This window comes from Cynocephalus volans, chromosome 17, assembly GCF_027409185.1.
Source record: "Cynocephalus volans isolate mCynVol1 chromosome 17, mCynVol1.pri, whole genome shotgun sequence".
Classification (NCBI taxonomy): Eukaryota; Metazoa; Chordata; class Mammalia; order Dermoptera; family Cynocephalidae; genus Cynocephalus; species Cynocephalus volans.
In genome coordinates, this window is record NC_084476.1 from 43,089,602 (window position 1) to 43,110,845 (window position 21,244).

The 21,244-nt window shown below is 36.8% G+C and overlaps 1 protein-coding gene and 1 pseudogene across 1 annotated transcript in view; both read right to left on the reverse strand.

Annotated features, from left to right (window-relative positions):
* UBE2R2 (ubiquitin conjugating enzyme E2 R2) overlaps positions 1-21,244 on the reverse strand; it is a 105,424-nt gene that overhangs the window by 71,121 nt on the left and 13,059 nt on the right. The gene's annotated exons all lie outside the window — the stretch shown is intronic.
* Positions 18,892-20,161, reverse strand: LOC134366167 (heterogeneous nuclear ribonucleoprotein A3-like; annotated as a pseudogene).

A 21,244-nucleotide genomic window follows, 5' to 3' on the forward strand; every position in this document is an offset into this window, starting at 1 on the left:
ACATCTAATGTAATCAAGCTTTTCCAGCTTATGGTTACTTACTGTATTATTCATCACCAGGTATTTTCTGAAAAATATTTGAATCTGTCATGTGTTATGAAGAAGTGGTGCCAAAAGGTGAATTTCATTTGCTTTCGTGGACTTAACCATCAGTAGAATTCCCAAACAGAAGCGAAATATCCAGACATACCCTACCACGCAAAACAGATGAATGGCTGGCAGTGATGTTTCATTATGATTTTTTGAGCTCAGGGCCAAGACAAATTTTTCTGAAGGAGAAGAACCACCCTCGACCACTATTACAGAGTATATTATAGAACACTAAATGGCTTTGGAAATTAGCTTTTACTGCAAACTTAATAACGTTTCTTAATGATTTTAAACTAAAATTATATGGCAAAATAGCACTTATGTGTGAAACCTATAATGTGGTAAAGCCTAAAATATTTGGATGACAACTAACTTTGAACCATAACTGTCAAACTGCTTTATACTTTCTGTGCTGTCAAAAAGTTAAAACAAGAAGTCACCCAAATGTGCTAAAAATATAAAAGGATACTTCCAAAAATTGAATTGAAAGATAACACGAACTCTTCCATGAACTTTTTGAAGACCCTTCCTGTTTTCTGAGCTCAAATTTCAGTTTCAGCAGTGTTTTCTGGATCATCAGCCAAGTACAAAGGAAATTTACATACATTACAATCCAGTTAACTCCAATTGAGGAGTTTCCACCTAACCTTCAATTGGAAATGATTAATCTGCACTCTGACATGCTAAAAGGCAAATATCAAGAAAAGAACCTAACAGAATTCTATAAGTACCTTCTGAGCAATAAATATCCCAATTAAAGTCAAACATCCATGTATCTGTATTTGGCAGTACCAATCTGCACAAAAGGCATTTCCAAAGAGTTAATCTCACTAGAGATCAACATTAGTGATCCATTTTAATGAAAATGGATGACTTTATTAAGTGAAGCTTTATTCATCCTCCCAAAATTAATTCCATTCTTCTCATTGGTAGACATGCATTACAAAAAAACTATATTCAATTAGTTATATTTCGAATTTTGCCAATAAAAATTTGTGGAAATTGTTTTCTCTCTTTTGGTATAAAAAACTAAACATAAAACTTTTGATTTTGCCCCTTGGCCTGCAACCTAAAATATCTGCTACCTAGACTTTTACAGAAAAAGTATGTTAACCACTGAACTATGTAATTCCTGTAGAACTAAAAATAAACGGAGGTTAAAAGAGAATATTATATATAATGACTATATAATCAAACAACATAAATATAATACAGATCAAATATGAGGGGGGAATAGGAGCAGCATAAGCAAAAAATTTATGCAACTGTTCTCAGTAATCAGGGTAAATGGTAATACTAGTGTTGCTATTTTGAGACTATCATGCAATGTAAGAGAAAACAAATGATTAGTTAATTTTTTTTTTTTTTTTTTAAAGATGATTGGTAAGGGGATCTCAACCCTTAGCTTGGTGTTGTCAGCACCATGCTCAGCCAGTGAGCTAACCGGCCATCTTTTTTTTTTTTTGTCTTTTTGTGACTGGCTTATTTTATTTAGCGTAATGCCCTCAAAGTTGATCCATGTTGTAGCATGGGTCAGAATTTTATTTCTTTTTAAGGCTGAATACTATTCTGTTGTATGTTTACACATTTTGTTATCCATTCATCTGTCAGTGGTCACTTGGGTTGCTTCCATCTTTTGGCTATTGTGAATAATGCTGCTATGAACATGGGTGTACAAATATCTCTTCGAGACCCTCCTTTCAATTCTTTTGGGTATATATCCCAAAGTGGGATTGCTGGATCATATCATAATCTAGTTTTAGGTTTTTGAGGAACCAACATACTGTTTTCCACAGTGTCTGTATCATTTTTCATTTCTACCAACAGTGCATAAGCGTTCCAATCAATTTCTCCACATATTCGCAGATATTGACTTGCTCGGCCATCTCTTTGTAGGATCCGAACCCGTGGCTTTGGTGTTATCAGCACCGCACTCTCCTGAGTGAGCCATGGGCCTGCCCAACGAATGAGTAGTTAATAATGAGGATATTCTAATTCATTATCCTCCATCCTTAAGAACCAGAATTTTTGGTATGGAAAAAAAAATACAGATATAATATAGGAAAGGTTAAAAAGAAAAAAAAGTGTGTGTAGATATATACATACATGTATATGTATCCCATCAACTGTCCTAAAAATGACAACTCAAAGCAGCGAGTATCCCTAAGCCCACATGACATTCTCCAAATACCATTACCCACTAAAACCAGTGCTTCTTGGAGAAACCACTGGTTACAAATCTAGGGCAGAAAAAGTAAAAGATAAGCCTAGAACACTTGGTCATACCAGACAGGAAGGATGCTACAAAGACTACCAGAAGTGGATCAAGCCATTCAGGAGCCAGGGTAAGGAGGCTCCAACTGGCCAAAATAGGATAATTTGAGCATCAATAATAATAACTGCCATTGGTTAATGCCTATCAAATGAGTCCATGAGTTCATAATGATATTTTTTAAAAAAGCTGGTTCTTGGAAGAGGAGAGCTGCCTGCTGCTTTTCCGCCAGGAGTAGAAGCAGCCTGAGGCCTGAGCCAGATGCAGCAGTAGCAGAATTGGCGCAAAGGAACAGCTTTGAAAGGGTGTCTTTACCCTGCCGAGAACCGGGAATCTTCCCCAAACCCGCGCGCATGACCCGCCCGTGCGCACCAGCCCGCCGCAGCCCGCCGCAGCCCGCCGCAGCCCGCATCGCAGCCGCAGCTGCAGCCGCAGCCGCAGAGGTGGAAACATGGAGGCCTGAGCTGGCGTGTGTCACCCGGGCTGCAGCGGTGACCACGGCTTCTGACCCCCCGCCCCCACCTGCCCGTCCCTGGAGCTGGAAGCGAATCAACCCGCGACGGAGACAGGGAGACGTCCAGCGGGAGAGGCAGAAGTTCCACAGAGACCACACGCCCTGCGGGGCCGCCACTGTGTGATCCAACAGGTAGGCTTCACTGCCGCCACCCGGCTTCATTCCCAACCCAGCCCAGTGCACACAGAGCAGGGAGACCTCAGGCAGGGGAGGCGGGAACTCCACAGAGTCCACACTGCTGCCGCGCAATCCAGCAGCAGGTAGGCTTCAACACCGCCACCAGGCTCCATCCCAAGCCCGGACTAGCATGCAAGGAGCAGAGAGACATCCTGCAGGGGAAGGGGAAGCTCTGCAGAGACCACACACTATGCGGTGCCTCGGCGCATCCCAGCAGCCCGGACCAGAGCGCACAGAACAGGGAGTCACTGAGGTAGTGATACCAAATTGGCAACCACAGCAACATCTTAGTCAGTCAATAGTGTCAAACCTGTGGACTGTGAAACCCCCTGCCACAATGAATAAACATCAAAGAAAAGATACCAGAAAAACGAAAAATCAAGAAAGTACAGCACAAAAAGATAATAAATCTCAAGCTCTAGAGCCTATAGAACAAGAAGCTCCTGAAATGACTGACAAGGAGTTTCGAGTGATAATTCTAAGGAACCGGAATGAGATACAAGAAAACTCAGCTAGACATCATGATGAAATGAGGAAAAGTATACAGGACCTGAAAGAGTAAGTGTACAAGGAAATCAATGCCCTGAAAAAAAATGTAGCAGAACTTGGCGAACTGAAGAAGTTATTCAGCGAAATAAAAAACACAATGGAGAGTTTAACCAGCAGCCTTGCGGAAGTTGAAGAGAGAACCTCTGAACTTGATGATGGGCTGTTTGAAATAACACAAGCAGACAAAAAAAATGAAAAAAGAATCAAAGGCATTGAAGAAAATCTGAGAGAGATATCAGATAACCTTAAGCACTCAAATATCCGAATCATGGGTATTCCAGAAGGGGAGGAAAACGGAGATTGCATTGAAAACATATTCAACAAAATAGTGGCACAAAACTTCTCAGGTATAGGAAACATCACAGATCTTCAGATCCAGGAAGCTCAACCATCTCCAAACATATTCAACCCAAAAAGATCTTCTCCAAGACATGTTATACTCAAATTGGCAAAACTCAATGACAAAGAGAGAATCTTAAAAGCTGCAAGAGAGAAGCATCAAATCACCTATAAGGGAGCCCCAATCAGGCAAACATCACACTTTTCATCACAAACCCTAAAAGCCAGAAAGGAATGGGATGATATATTCAAAATACTAAAAGACAGAGATTGTCAGCCAAGAAGACTCTATCCTGCAAGGCTATCCTTCCGAAATGAAGGGCAAATAGTATATTTCTCAGATAAACAAAAACTGCGGGAGTTCACCACCACATGACCACCCTTACAAGAAATTCTCAAGGGAATACTGGGTTTGGTTCCTGAAAAATAACTACCACTACCATAAAAACCCGAGAAAAATCTAAAGCCACTAGTATAATAAAAATGGCATTCATGAAGAGAAAACAAACAAACAAAAAGGCTATCTACAACCTAAGGAACCAAAAAACACAGAAACCAAACAGTAAATCAGAAATTAAGGAACAAAAGACACCTAAGACAACCAAACAACAATCAAAAAAATGCTAGGAATAAATCAACACTATTCAATAACAACTCTTAATGTAAAAGGCTTAAATTCCCCAATCAAAAGACACAGACTGGCTGACTGGATTAAAAAGGAGGACCCAACTTTATGCTGCCTTCAAGAGACCCACCTCACCCATAAAGACTCACATAGACTAAGAGGGAAAGGATGGAAAAAGATTTACCTTGCAAACAAAAAAGAAAAACGAGCTGGAGTAGCTATTCTTACATCTGACAAAAAAACTTTAAACTATAAACCATAAAGAGAGACAATGAGGGACACTACGTAATGATGAAAGGACTGATCCATCAAGAAGACATAACAACCATAAATATGTACGCACCCAATGTTGGAACAGCCAGATTTATAAAACAAACTCTATTAGACCTAAAGAAGGAAATAGACACTAATACCATAATAGCAGGGGACCTGAACACCCCACTGTCAATACTGGACAGATCATCTAGGCAAAGAATCAGCAGAGAAACACAAGATCTAAACAAGACTCTAGACCAATTGGAATTGGCAGATATCTACAGAACATTCCACCCAACAACCTCAGAATATTCATTCTTCTCATCAGCACATGGATCATTCTCCAGGACACATCACATATTAGGGCATAAATCAAGTCTCAACAAATTCAAAAAATTGGAATTATCCCATGTATTTCCTCAGACCACAATGGATTAAAACTAGAAATCAATGACAAACAAAATTCAGGAAACTATACAAACACATGGAAATTAAACAGCATTCTACTTAATGACATATGGGTCCAAAAAGAAATCAAGCAGGAAATCAAAAAAATTTATTGAAACTAATGAAAATAATGATACATCATACCAAAACCTGTGGGATACTGCAAAAGCAGTATTAAGGGGGAAATTTATTGCATTAAATGCTCACCTCAGAAGAATGGAAAGATGGCAAGTGAACAACCTAACACTTCACCTTAAAGATCTAGAAAAACAAGAACAATACAAACCTAAAGTTAGCAGACGGAAAGAAATCATTAAGATCAGAGCAGAACTTAATGAAATTGAAACCCGAAAAACAATACAAAAGATCAATGAATCAAAAAGCTGGTTTTTTGAAAAGATAAATAAAATTGACAAACCATTAGCATGGCTAACAAAAAAAAGAAGAGATAAGATTCAAATAACAAAAATTAGAAATGAAAAAGGTGATATTACAACTGATTCATCTGAAATACAAGGAATCATTCGAGACTACTATAAACAACTATATGCCAACAAATTTGAAAATCTGGAGGAAATGGATAAATTTCTGGACAAACACAAGCTCCCAAAACTGAGCCATGAAGATATAGAAAATCTGAACAGACCAATAACAATAAAGGAGATTGAAGCTGTTATCAGAAAGCTCCCAACAAAGAAATGCCCAGGACCAGATGGATTCACAGCAGAATTTTACCAAACATTCAAAGAGGAATTGACACCAATTCTTTACAAACTATTCCAAAAGATTGAAACAGACGCAAGTCTTCCGAACTCATTCTATGAAGCAAACATCATCCTGATACCAAAACCAGGTAAAGATATAACCAAAAAAGAAAACTACAGGCCAATATCCTTAATGAATATAGATGCAAAAATCCTCACTAAAATACTAGCAAACAGAATACAGCAACACATACGTAAAATTATTCACCACGATCAAGTGGGATTCATCCCAGGGATGCAAGGTTGGTTCAACATACGCAAATCAATAAATGTCATACACCATATTAATAAAATCAAACACAAGGACCATATGATCATCTCTATAGATGCTGAAAAAGCATTTGATAAAATTCAACATTCATTCATGACAAAGACCCTCTATAAGTTAGGTATAGAGGGAAAGTATCTCAACATAATTAAAGCCATATATGACAAACCCACTGCCAATATCATCCTGAATGGGGAAAAGCTGAAAGCTTTTCCTTTAAGAACAGGAACTAGACAAGGATGCCCACTCTCACCACTCCTATTCAACATAGTGTTGGAAGTACTAGCCAGAGCAATCAGAGAAGAGAAGGAAATAAAGGGCATCCAGATTGGAAAAGATGAAGTCAAACTGTCCCTCTTTGCAGATGACATGATCCTATATATCGAACAGCCTAAAGCCTCTACAAAAAAACTCTTGGAGCTGATAAATGACTTCAGCACAGTAGCAGGATACAAAATCAACACACAAAAATCAGTAGCATTTCTATTCTCCAAGAGTGAACATGCAGAAAGAGAAATCAAGAAAGCCTGCCCATTTACAATAGCCACCAAAAAAATAAAATACTTAGGAATTGAGTTAACCAAGGATGTGAAAAATCTCTATAATGAGAACTACAAACCACTGCTGAGAGAAATTACAGAGGATACAAGAAGATGGAAAGATATCCCATGCTCTTGGATTGGAAGAATGAACATAGTGAAAATGTCCATACTACCCAAAGTGATATACACATTCAATGCAATCCCCATCAAAATTTCAATGACATTTTTCTCAGAAATGGAAAGAACTATCCAGACATTTATATGGAATAACAAAAGACCACGCATAGCCAAAGCAATGCTGAGCAAAAAAAATAAAGCTGGAGGCATAACACTACCTGACTTTAAACTATACTACAAAGCTATAATAACCAAAACAGTATGGTACTGGCATAAAAACAGACACACTGATCAATGGAATAGAATAGAGAATCCAGAAATCAACCCACACACCTACAGCCATCTGATCTTTGACAAAGGCACCAAGCCTATACACTGGGAAAGAGACTGCCTCTTTAACAAATGGTGCTGGAAGAACTGGATATCAATATGCAGGACAATAAAACTAGACCCATACCTTTCACCATACACTAAGGTCAACTCAAAATGGATTAAAGAATTAAATATAAACCCTGAAACACTAAAACTTCTTAAAGAAAACATAGGAGAGACACTTCAGGAAATAAGACTGGACAGAGACTTCATGAATACAACCCCAAAAGCACGGGCAACCAAAGGAAAAATAAACAAATGGGATTATATCAAACTAAAGAGCTTCTGCACAGCAAAAGAAACAATTTAATAGAGTTAAAAGACAACCAACAGAGTGGGAGAAAATATTTGCAAAATATACATCTGACAAAGGATTAATACCCAGAATATACAAGGAACTCAAACAACTTTACAAGAAAAAAACAAGCAACCCTATTAAAAAATGGGCAAAAGAGCTAAGTAGGCATTTCTCTAAGGAAGATATCCAAATGGCCAACAGACATATGAAAAAATGCTCAACATCACTCAGCATCCGGGAAATGCAAAGCAAAACTACACTGAGATACCATCTCACCCCAGTTAGGATGGCTAAAATCCAAAAGACTCTGAACGATAAATGCTGGCGAGGTTGCGGAGAAAAAGGAACTCTCATCCATTGTTGGTGGGACTGCAAAATGGTGCAGCCTCTATGGAAAATGGTATGGAGGTTCCTCAAACAATTGCAGGTAGATCTGCCATATGACCCAGCTATCCCACTGCTGGGAATATACCCAGAGGAATGGAAATCATCAGGTCGAAGGTATACCTGTTCCCCAATGTTCATCGCAGCACTCTTTACAATAGCCAAGAGTTGGAACCAGCCCAAATGTCCATCATCAGATGAGTGGATATGGAAAATGTGGTATATCTACACAATGGAATACTACTCAGCTATAAAAACGAATGAAATACTGCCATTTGCAACAGCATGGATGGACCTTGAGAGAATTATATTAAGTGAAAGGAGTCTGGCACAGAAAGAGAAATACCACATGTTCTCACTTATTGGTGGGAGCTAAAAATAAATAAATAAATTCACACACACACACACACACACACACACAAAAACATGGGGGGGAGAAGACATAACAACTACAATTACTTGAAGTTGATATGACAAGCAAACAGAAAGGACATTGTTGGGAGGGAGGGGGGAGAGGGAGGAGGGAGGGAGGTTTCGGTAATGGCCACAATAATCAACCACATTGTATATCGACAAAATAAAATTAAGAAAAAAATAAAAAAATAAAAAATAAAAATTAAAAAAATTAATTTTCCATTAAAAGGGGGAAAAATAAATAAATAAATAAATAAAACAGCTGGTTCTCTTAGAGGATGATAGGGAACTAATTCACCATCTTGAAAAGGAATAAAGAAAAGTAAGGAATCAAATATGTATCCTACTTTTCCTATACGAACTTTACCTCTGGATAACTAAATAGTAGGTACGTAGAAGCATCTCTCAATGAAAGTATTCCAACTAACAAATGAAAAAGAAATCAGAGAATTATAATTTCACTATTTTGAAACCACCAATAAATTAATGGATCTGGGCACTGAGCTCAACAACTGCTACCATCGTAAAAAAAAGAAAACTAGACATGTACCTCCCAATGAAAGAACACAACCCTGCCTGTATTATTGCCAAAGGGATTAAACTAGAATCTGACCAAGTCTCTGGATCCAGCTCCCAATTTCTAATACATACAGAGGACAAAGAGTGTGCAATCTGTAAAAGTCAAACTTTGGTTAACTATGTAGGTCAGAAGGCCAAGTTCTCAAACAGAAAAACTGTAAGGAAAAGAAAGGGATGGAAGGGTAAACTGTAGATTAAAAGAGACTTAAAAGAAATTATCAAGTTTTTTAAAATGAAAAACACTAAACTATAATGTCTAGTAATGCACATTTGGTGATAAAGCTACAAAGAATAAGGAAATGCCTAAGAGTCAGAAGTGATTATTTTTTCTTTTGGCGGGGGCAAGGATTATAATTAAAATGGAACATGTAGACAGCTTCTGGGATGACTGAAAAGTTCTATTTCTTGATCTGAAGGGTGTGGTTACAAGATTTTATTTTTTTAAAAAGTGTGTTTCTGAGACAGATTTTCTGCTTATTTTACAGTATAAAGAGTAAATATAATAATTATTGTCTTAGTCTGTTCAGACTGCTATAACAAAAATGCCATAAACTAGGTGGCTTATAAACAACAGAAATGTAATGCTCATAGTTCTGGAGGCTGGGAAATCCCAGATCAAGGCACCAACTAATGTGGTGTTTGGTGAAGGCCCATTCCTCATATATACTGCCTTCTTGCTGCATCTTCACATGGTGGAAGGGGTTAGCTAGCTCTCTGGAGTCTCTTTAAGGCACTACTCCCATTCACAAGGGCAAAGCCCTCATGACCCAATCACCTCCTAAATGCCCCACCTCTTAATCACACTGGGGATTAGGTTTGAAAACATAAATTTTCGCAGTACACATTCAGACCAAAGCAGCTATGTAAAGCAATTATAATACTGCCTTTATAGATGTGGAACCAAAATATACACCATCAATAGAACAAACAGCAAAAAGGGGGTGAATGGTATTAAACTGTTGTAAGGTTCTTGGATTTGTTGGGAAGTGCACTACTTAAAATGAAAAGTATCACTCAAAACAGTCTTGCTAACAGTAACAGCAACTAACACTTATTGTGTGCTTTTTATATAGGAGGCACAGTTTAAGTACTTCTACATGTACTAACACATTTAATACTCACAGCATCCCTAACAAGATAGATGCCATATTTCCCCCCATTTTACAAAGGAAACCAGTACATACAAGAGTTAAATAACTTACCCATGATCACAGCTGAAGAGCCTAAAGCTGACTGACTCTAGAGCCCACATTTTTAACCAGTACTTTATACTGTCTCCCTATTAATTAACATTAAGGAAGAATGAGGTTTTAGCACAATAATATTCAAAGGATCACTAAAATACATAATGCCTACTCTCTAACTCCAGTGCAAAATAAATATCAACAGTTTTAAGTGGCAGCCTTGAGGCTATCATCTCTCTAAAGTAGCGTGTAGGGCTGGCCTGTTAGCTCAGTAGGTTAGAGTGCAGCCTTGTAACACCAAGGTCAAGGGTTCGGTTCCACTTACTGGCCAGCCACCAAAAAAAAGAAAGAAAGAAAGAAAGAAAGAAAGAAAGAAAATCTAACCTCAAGCCTTTACAACAGAAAACAAATATAATTCAACTTTTATTTATCATCTTTTATTTGATAAACCCAAATAGACGGGTGTACAATATTGTAGGGTATACAATAAAAAATAACGCACTATTCTTTAGCTCTCTAGTAAGAAAGATACTCTTTGCCATACCCTCCTAGTCAGCTCCATCCTTTCCTTACCATCTTACTCAAAAAGTCACCTTTCTTCAGAGATATCTATAATGTCACACACAAAATTTGTTTTATTTTTATTTTTATTTTTTAAATTTTTTTTGTCTTTTTCGTGACCGGCACTCAGCCAGTGAGTGCACCGGCCATTCCCATATAGGATCCGAACCCGCGGCGGGAGCGTCGCGCGCTCCCAGCGCCACACTCTCCCGAGTGCACCACGGGCTCGGCCCACAAAATTTGTTTTAATATCCTCTTCCCAACTGCAGATCCTACTTCTCTGCTTTACTTTTTTCTCCTTAGCACTTATTACTTTCTAAGATATCATATACTTTTTGTTCATTGCCTATCTTTCCCACTACAATATAAGCTCCAAGAAGTAGAGATTTTTGTTTGCTTTGTTCACTATACCCTTAGTACCTACAACAGTGTCTGTTTGATACACAGTAGGTACTCAATAAATATTTGTTGAATAAATAAAAGTATAAATTAAACAAAAATAATGAATAAACTTTAAAGTAAATGTTCTCCATATTTCTGAAACTAATAATGATAGTTTTACATATGAGAAAATATATATCACAGTTTACAAAGGACCCAAATCCTCCTCTACATGGTAAAGCATTATTTAAGAGGCTAAAATATTAAGGTTAGCAATACCATTTTCTACTAATGTTCTCATTTACTTAAAAAACATTTCTATGGGCTGGCCCGTGGCTCACTTGGGAGAGTGTGGTGCTGACAACACCAAGTCAAGGGTTAAGATCCCCTTACCGGTCATCTTTTACAAAAAAATAAAAATTGAAAAAAAAACATTTCTGACTCAGAAATACATTTGATATGCTCTGAAGTAATTTCTTTATCTGAACGAAAATCAAGAACTATTTATTCATTAGAAATATATATTAAAAAAAGAGCAAATGTAAATTTAGGATCCCCGAACCAGCCACCAAAATAAAACAAATCATATACAAAAATATTTAGAATAAAATTATGCAAGCTAATTAACATAAAAATTCCAAAGCTCAAAATTTTTGGTTATTTTTTCCCAGGTATGCATGTTTCATGGAGGAATGGAGACATGGTATTTGGCAGTAGAGGAAAAAAGCCACATAAACATAACAATAAATTTTAGAGTACCCTTTTTTTGGCTATAAAGAACTCACAGGTATTTATCTTTGGAACATAAAGGCATTCCACTCATAAAATAAACCAAGGGGATGGCCAGTTAGTTAGCTTAAGCATAGTGTTATAACACCAAGGTCAAGAATTTGGAGCTCTGAACCGGCCAGCTGCCAAAAAAATAATAATAAAAAAAAAATAAAATAAAACAAAGCAAAACAGAGAATCACACTAAATCCCAGGAATAGAAACCCTGTTCCACATCAGAATCAGCTGGCGATCCCCACCACACTCCCATGTCCTACCCCAAAAGATTCTGATTCTATAAAGCGTGAGGTGGAACCCAGGAATCTACATTTAAGTTTCCAACATGATTTGAAAGCAGTTTAACCACTTAACAGATGTTTAATACCCTCTTAGAACAATGCCCCAGAGTGTCATCCAAAATGTGTCTGACTTCGCCAGGAACAAAATTCACCACCTCCTCAAATACTTTAATCCTTATGGAAAGCACTAAATATTGGGAATCTTACTTATACTGAACGAAATTTGCCCTCCTTCACTTTTTCTCCCGCCTCTAATTTCTATGTAACTGGGGATTAAACTGAAAGATACTGGCATTCAATACCTACATAACTCAGGCATTGATTATCACTCAAGAAAGAAAAAGAAAATCCAAATACCATCAGGAAATTGCTTCAATCTTATTTTTATGAAAATTATACTAAATTTGTAACAAAAATCTTTAAATGTGAACATATCTGACCCAATGAATATTTCTATGAATTTATAGTAAAGATAAAACTCAGTTGTAACTGTAATATTTTGTGCAAAAGCATGATGGTGGTTATATGGTATTCATTACATTAATCTCTTTATTTCTAAATCTAAAATACTTCATTTCAATAAAATAAAGAATTCTAAGGACATAAGGAGTAAAGTTCCCTGCAACATTTTTTTGTATTAATGAAAAAGCTGTAAAAACTTAAATGTTGAACAATGGGCAATATAAAAAAATTATAACATATATACTACATAGCAATTAAAAATTATATAAATGGGTGCTGGCCAGTTAGATCAGTTGGCTAGAGCATGGTGTTACAACACCAAGGTCAACAGTTTGGATCCCCATACCGACCAGCCACCAAAAAAAAAAAAAAAAAAAAATATATACAAATGCATATCTTATCACAAAAGGATTGATAGTCACAACATTTCAGGTTGAAGAGCATATTACAAAACAGTTTCTCTAATATGATCCATATATATACATATTTGGAAAGACACAAAAGGAAACATTACTCTGGGAAATGGGATCATGGGTAACTTCTCTATTTGCTGACACATTTTCTAATTTTTATATAATGAAGATGTATCATAAGTATAATTAAATGTTAAACAGTAGCTATTTAAAAGCTAATACAGTGACCGAGTCACAGAAGATGGTGGAGTAGGAAGCTCCAGGAATCCAATCCCCCACCTAAACAACTATTGAACTGGTAGGAATTGTCTGAAGTAACTTCTGGAACTCTGGAGTCTAATCAAACACTTGCAGCATCCACGAGAGTACAGCATTATTCACAACAGCCAAGAGGCAAAAACAACCCACGCCTCAATCAACAGATGAATTATACGTACTATGGACTATTATTCAGTCATGAAAAGGAATAAAATTCTGACACATGCTACAACATGGATGAACCTTGAAATTATACTAACTGAAATAAGCCAGATGCCTAAGAACAAATATTGTATGATTCCACTTGTATCAGGTACCTAGAACAGGCAAATTCATAAAGAAAGAAAGGAAAAGAGAGGTTACCAGGGGCTGGCGGCAAGGGAGAATGGTGAGTTACTCTTTAATGGGTTCAGAGTTTCATTTTAGAATGATGAGAAGTTCAAGAAACAGATCATGGTGCTGACTACACACTACTGTGAATATACTTAATGTCACTGAATTTTAACCTTAAAAATGGTTAAAATGGTAAATGCTATGTATATTATTACAATCCAAAAAAGCTATTATGTCATCAAATGTCTGAAAGTGATCAATATAGTTTCAATACTTCTCCTCCCATAACCTCCCATTACTTATAAAACATTTTTATTCTAAGAAATGCCAAAGTGAACTGTGAAGCTCTTCTTAGAAACTGTCATAAATTTCAAATTAGTAGAAGCCAAATTAATGATGATTTACTGTACAATACAAGTAACATTTAGACTATCCTCAGATCCATTTCCCTTATTTTATTTTGGGAGAAAAATAATAACAATCTTGCTTTGTTCTCACATACACAAGCAAAATATGAAAACCACCCTACCATTGTTTGATTTTTTCTTAAAACACCTGGATGACTATGGATTTATCAAAATTCACAGAACTATATACTTAAAAAAGATTAATTTTAATGAGTATTAATTATATCTCCATAAACCTGACTTTCAAAAAATTACAATAGAAATTAAAGTTCAACCAAAGGGTAGGAAATAATTTCTTATTAGTGATTACTGTCACTGACTCAATGAATCAAGCATTAAGACCTGAGTTGTACTGTTAGATCTACAAAAAACTCTCCATGTAACTGCACTGTTCATTTCCTTCCCTAGGCCATAATGTCCTTATTTGTAAAATTAGATGATCACTAAGGTCTCTTCCAGCTATAAATACTATATGGAACGCTATAAACTAAACCCGGTTCTTAGATATAGTTAGACTGCAAGGCACTTTAAAAACACAATAAGGGCCAGCCCGTGGCTCACTCGGGAGAGTGCGGTGCTGAGAACACCAAGGCCCCGGGTTCGGATCCCATATATGGATGGCCGGTTCGCTCACTGGCTGAGCGTGGTGCTGACAACACCAAGTCAAGGGTTAAGATCCCCTTACCGGTCATCTTTTAAAAAAAAAAAAAAAAAAAAAAAAACACAATAAAACATCAGCTCTGTATATCTTGCTCTAAAATGTGTGAACATTAACACTGCGCGGGGGCAGGGCAGCTGGCAAGTACAGGGATCTGAACCCTTAGTGTTGGTGTTACCAAAACCATGCTCTAACTAACTGGGCTAACCAGCCAGCCCCTGAACATTAATAGCTCTAAGATAAACTCCTAGAAGGGGAACTGTTGAGATATATGGCAACTGTATATTTAACTCTGTTAATAAACTGCCAGACTTTACCACAGTGGCTATACCATTCTGCATTCTCACCAGCAGTTTGAGAGTTCCAGTTAATCCCCATTCTCATCAACATTCAGCACTGTCACAGTATTTTTTATTTTATCCATTCTAAAGGGCATGTAAACTGTACTTCGTTGTGGTTTTAATTTGCATTTCCCTAATGACTAATAATGCTGAACATCTTTGCATGTGCTTGTTTGCCATCCAAAAGTCCCTGCTCAAATCTTTGACCCATTTTTAAAATTGGGTTGTTGCAGTTTTTCCTATTGTTGAGTTTTGAAACTTCATAAATTCTGGATACAAGTCCTTTTCCAGGTATGTGGTTTGCAAATATATTCTCCAAGTTCATGGCTTGCCTTTTCATTCTCTTCTTAACTGTGTCCCTCACAGAACAAAAATTTTTAATTTTGATCAAGTCCAATTTATTAATTTTTTCTTTCATGCATAATGCTTTTGGTGTTGTATATTAGAGGTCTTAACAAACCCAAGGTCAAAAAGACTTTTTCCAATGCTTTCTTCTAAGACTTACTGCTTTGTGTCTTATATTTAGGTTCATGACCTGCTGAGTTAATTTTTGTATATGGTTATGCTCTACAGTTTTTCCAACACCATTTGTTAAGGCTATCTCTTTTCAATTGAATTACATTTATACCTTTGTTAAAAAAAAAAAAAAAATCAGCTGGCTTTATTTGTGTAAGTGTACAAGGGTACTTAAAAAAGTTCATAGAAAGATTTGTATTATCTTTCAGTTGTTTTTCCACAAACTTTTTGAAGTACCCTCATACTTCTGCACTCTCTATTCTGTTCCTTTAGCCAATACCACATTGTCTTGATTACTGTAGCTTTATAGTACAGTCATCTCTCAGTATCTGTGAAAGACTGGTTCCAGGAACCCCCGTGAATACCAAAATTGCTTTGTATCCTATTTATGGTGCTGGTTACAAGAATCTATATACCTGCTAAAACTCATACACATCTATACCAAGAAAGTGAATACTGCTATATGCAAATCTTAAAAGTTAAAAAAAATTGCAGAATGGTTTTGTTATGATCTTAGTGCTTACACAGCTGCACCTGTTTCAGATGTTGAACAAGCTAAATAAAAAGCGGTTCGGGGTCAGGGATTTTTTTAAAGAAGCTACTATAGAGGCTGCTTCTAGAGTCAGCATCCATTCAGACATGTGTCCTATGGTTATATCTGTAATTACTCTCTGCCAGGATCAACATTATGAATATTATGAAAAGATGAAATTTACTATGCCCTTGGTTTTTCAATTAAAAAGAAAGATTCTCTGATTTTAAACATTAATGCTTAGCCACTAGAAAAGATACATCTACATTTATGTGAGTCCCAGAATCGGCTCCCTGTAACCCACTGATATGAAAAGACTGGCCCTACATATACACAGATTCCACATCACGTGTGTTCTGATCTGAAGTTGGTTGAATCCACAGATATGGAGGGCTGGCTGTATTTATTGAAAAAAATCAATGTATAAGTGGACCCATGTAGTTCAAATCCATGCTGTCCAAAGGTCAACTGTACATCTTAAAATTGGATATTTTGAGTCTTCCAACTTTACTCATTTTTCAAAATTGTTTTGCTATGCTAGCTCCTTTAACTTTCCGTAAGTAAATTTTTAAAACCAAGACCATAGTAGCCACTTCTTTAGCGGTTTCCTTACTCTCCAGAAAATGGACATATTTAATGCTGCACTTTACCTTGTAAAAAACAATTCAAAATATCTTTTCAAGGGCTGGTTGGTTAGCTCAGTTGGTTAGAGCATGGTGTTGATAACACCGAACTCTAGGGTTCAATCCCTGTACCAGCTAGCTGCCATAAAAGAAAAAGAGAAAAAAATATATATCTTCTCTAGGGGTTGGCTGGTTGGCTCAGTTGGTTACAGCACAGCTTTGTAAAACCAAAGTCAAGGATTCAGATACCTCTACTGGCCAAGCTGCAAACAAACAAACAAACAAACAAACAAACAAAAACCTCTCTAAATATGATAATATGCAAATGTCTACAAGTTTTGACCCAGTATCAGAAACTTATGTGAGAAACACATATAGATATAAGAAGTGTTCAACACAGTATCGTTTAGAAAGCAAAATAAACAATCTCCAGGTCCAACAAAAGGAAAACAGTTACATGTGGATATTTGGAAAAATATTCCAACGAATGTAAAGTTTAAAAAAATAGATACACAGTATCTAATTTTTTAGTTGAAATACAGCGTATTTCAGCAGAAAATATATTTAAAATACTATTTCTGAATAGCATCATTTTAAGTGACTTTTTTTCTTCACAGTTTTGGGAACTTTTATAACTTTCTACAACAAACGTGTCAATTTGTAACTGAAGATAAACATTTTATTCTATATTCTAAAAAAATGTTATTACCACCTAGACAGTAAAATACAGGTACCTCTCAATCAGTTTGCACATCACTAAGTTTGTTCAAAGGATACAAATAATCCATGTGACAATAGTTTAGAAGGGATTACTCTAAACCCTACAAATTCTTCTGTCATGACAGGGACAATGAAATTTTCTCTGTGCTTGTCTTCAACTTTGAACAAAATTCCAAGTACAAGTTAATGTTTTAAATTACATCATTAAAAAATGACACATAGGTAAATGATACCTGCAACATGCAATACTATGACAAATGACTAACTTCCTTCATGCCAGGAGCCTTTATCAAAGTCCAAAAAAAAAAAAAAAAAAGACAACCTAAAGAAAAATAGGCAAAGGACAAGTAACAAGTATAGAAAACTTGCATAAGTATTATAAATGGCGAATGACATGAAAGCAAGGTAAATTTTACTCACAATGAAAAGAAACAACCATTATAAAGACTGATTTAGAGGCTGGCCCATGGCTCACTTGGGAGAGTGTAGTGCTGATATCCCCAAGGCCACGGGTTCGGATCCTATATACGGATGGCCAGTTGCTCACTGGTTGACCGTGGTGCTGACAACACCAAGCCAAGGGTTAAGATCCCCATTCTGGTCATCTTTTTAAAAAAAAGACTGATTTATCAGATTTACAAAACTGTATAGTTGAGAATATCCATATACATTATGGAATATAAATTAACACAATTTTTTTTTTGAATTTTTTCATTTGAAGGTAATCTTAATGCTATTAAATTCACAAATATGCTAATTTAAATACCCAATCCTATTTATCTAACACACACATTGCAAACATACAAATATCTACTCTCTCCACATGTCAGCACCCATTCATATCTTGGTTTAGAAATGGGGAGAATAGATTCCCCTTAAACTGCAAGTCAGCAGGTGTTTCTTTACAGTTAACTTTAGCAAAATTCATACATAATAATAATTAACAACGATCTTCTTTTACTTGTTAACTCACAAAGAAACACCTTCAAAACTGCATTTTGTTAATGTTTCTGTACTAAAATGTAGAAAAACTGAACTACACAAATATTGAAAAGTTAAAAATTCCTTAATTTCTTATTCCTGGTACCACTACCACAATTTACAGGGCAATATACCTGATGTAATGAAAAGAAAAAGACAAAGCTACAACAGATAAAAGACCTCAGGAATGTACATCTAATTGACACTACATTGCATTAGTCAATAGCTGCACTTTTTGCAAACTGTGGCTATGGCAGTCCTGAACAAGAAGGGTTTCCTGTTTAAGCTGCAGTAACTTTTCTGACTATGTATCATCATTCCTTCTGTGGCAGATTTTTACAGTTCCTCTAATGCATTTGGGACGACTGTCTCTCAAAGTAACGTGCAGCTTTCCTGACAACTCCTCACTTGCTCTCCTGCTAAGAACTGTAGCCCTTTTCTGCTGTTTTTAGAACCTTCTGCTACCATATCCACCACTTCCATCACCATAGGGACTGCCCGAGCTTCTTCCACCAAAACTAACCCCTCTCGTGGGTCCATAATTTGATTGCTGTTGTCCACTATAATTTCCAAAATCATTATAGTTCCCACCACCACCATAGTTACCACCGCCAAAGTAGTTTCCTCCTTGTTTTTTTTTTTTTTTTTTTTTTTGTCTTTTTGTGACCGGTAAGGGGATCGCAACCCCTGGCTTGGCGTCGCGGGCACCGCGCTCAGCCAGTGAGCACACCGGCCATTCCTATATAGGATCTGAACCCGAGGCGGGAGCGCCTGTGCGCTCCCAAGCGCTGCACTCTCCCAAGTGCGCCACGGGGCCAGCCCCTCCCTCATTGTAACCAGCATATCCTCCACCACCACCATAGCCCCCTCTACTACTATAACCAGGACCACCTCCATAGTTGCCACCTTCACCTCCAAATCCATTATATCCACCATCACCTCCTCCATAACTACCTCGGCTGCCACCACCTCCACCACCATAGCCTCCTCTTCCACCAAAGTTTCCAACACGGCCAAAATTACCTCTACCACCTCCAAAATTTCCTCCATGACCCATAAAGTTGCCAACTCCACCTCCACGACCTCTTTGTGATCCAGCAGACTGCATCTCTTGTTTAGAAAGAGCTTTTTTCACTTCACAATTATGCCCCTTAATAGTGTGGTATTTCTGAACAATTTTGTCAACTGTATCATGATCATCAAAAGTTACAAAAGCAAATCCTCTCTTTTTTCCACTCTGCCTGTCTTCCATAACTTCTATGGTTTCAATCTTGCCATATTTTTCAAAGTAGTCTCTCAAATTATATTCTTCTGTATCTTCTTTAATACCACAAAAATTTTCTTCACTGTTAGATGGGCATCAGGCTTTACCGAACCGAATCCTCTCTAGAAACAGCTCTCTTTGGCTCCACTACACGCCCATCAACCTTGTGAGGTTGAGCACACACTGCTGCATCCACCTCTTCAACACATAAGTCACAAAACCAAAGCCCCTGGAAAGCTTTGTTTGAGGGTCTCTCATTACCACACAGTGAGTGTGCCCCATTTCTCAAAATGTTCTCTTAAACTATCACCTGTAGTTTCAAAGCGCAGACCACCAATAAACAGTTTTCTCAACTGCTCTGGTTCCTTTGGATCATGGCCCTCCTCCGCCCGGCGGCAGCGGCGCCGGTGGCCAGAGTTGGATTGGGGCGACCAAGCAGTGGTTTTACCTCCATTTTGAGACCAGACTCGCCTCTTCCAACTCGAGTTCAATATACCAACATAATATTTTTGAACGGCAATTTGACTATCTGGCAAAATTTAAATACATATATCCTTTAATCTGCAAATGTTCTCAAAAAAAGGATAAGAAAATATGCAAAAATATGTCCCTTTTTGCTTGACAACTGGAATACTATGCAGCAGTTACAAATAATGAGGTAATCTATAAATATTGATAATGGAAAGATCTCCAAGAGGAATTAAGTTAAAAAAAAAGATGCAGAAAGACACCTATAGTATAATCACATTTATATTTTTTAATTGCATAGATATGTTTATATATGCATAGAATATTTCTGGAGGATTACATACTAAACAGTTAAGCGATTTTCAGGGGAAAGGAAGACTTTCATTCTGCTTGAATTGTTTTCCTAAACTAGCTTGAAGAAAAACAATAAATGAATAAATAAATACTCTTAATAAATGTTAAATTACATGTTTAATGGTATGAAACTTACATTTCTGTATAATATCTGCACAACAGATTAGGTTCATCGTGATCTTAATATTTTTCCCCACCAAATCTACTAGCCTAATTTAACCAGCTCTATTCTGAAGTTGAGATGTGCTCAGGTCCTGCAAGGGAAGGTTTAAGAATTGAAGCAGAGAAGAAATAAGATGGAAAAAATAGGTTGCTAACTAGGTTTGGGGCTAGAACTTTCCATGATTACTTCATAACAAACGTCTGGTAACCTCCATAGTAACTTCCCATTACATAAGTACTGTAATAATATCCTTTAGTTTGTAATAAAATGTAATTATAACTAGGCCAACAGTGAGTTCCTTAAAATTAAAGACAGCAGTTCAACGGTTAAATACATTCAACTGCCAACAAATTAATGGGGGGAAAAAAAAGAACGTGTTGGCAAGGATGTAGAGAAACTAGAACCCTCAAACACTACTGTTAGAAATGTTAAATGGTGCCGCTACTATGGAAAACAGTCTGGTGGTTCCTCAAATGGTTAAACACAGAGTTATCAGATGACCCAGTAATTCTATTCCTAGGTAAATACCCAAGAGAAATGAAAACATATGTT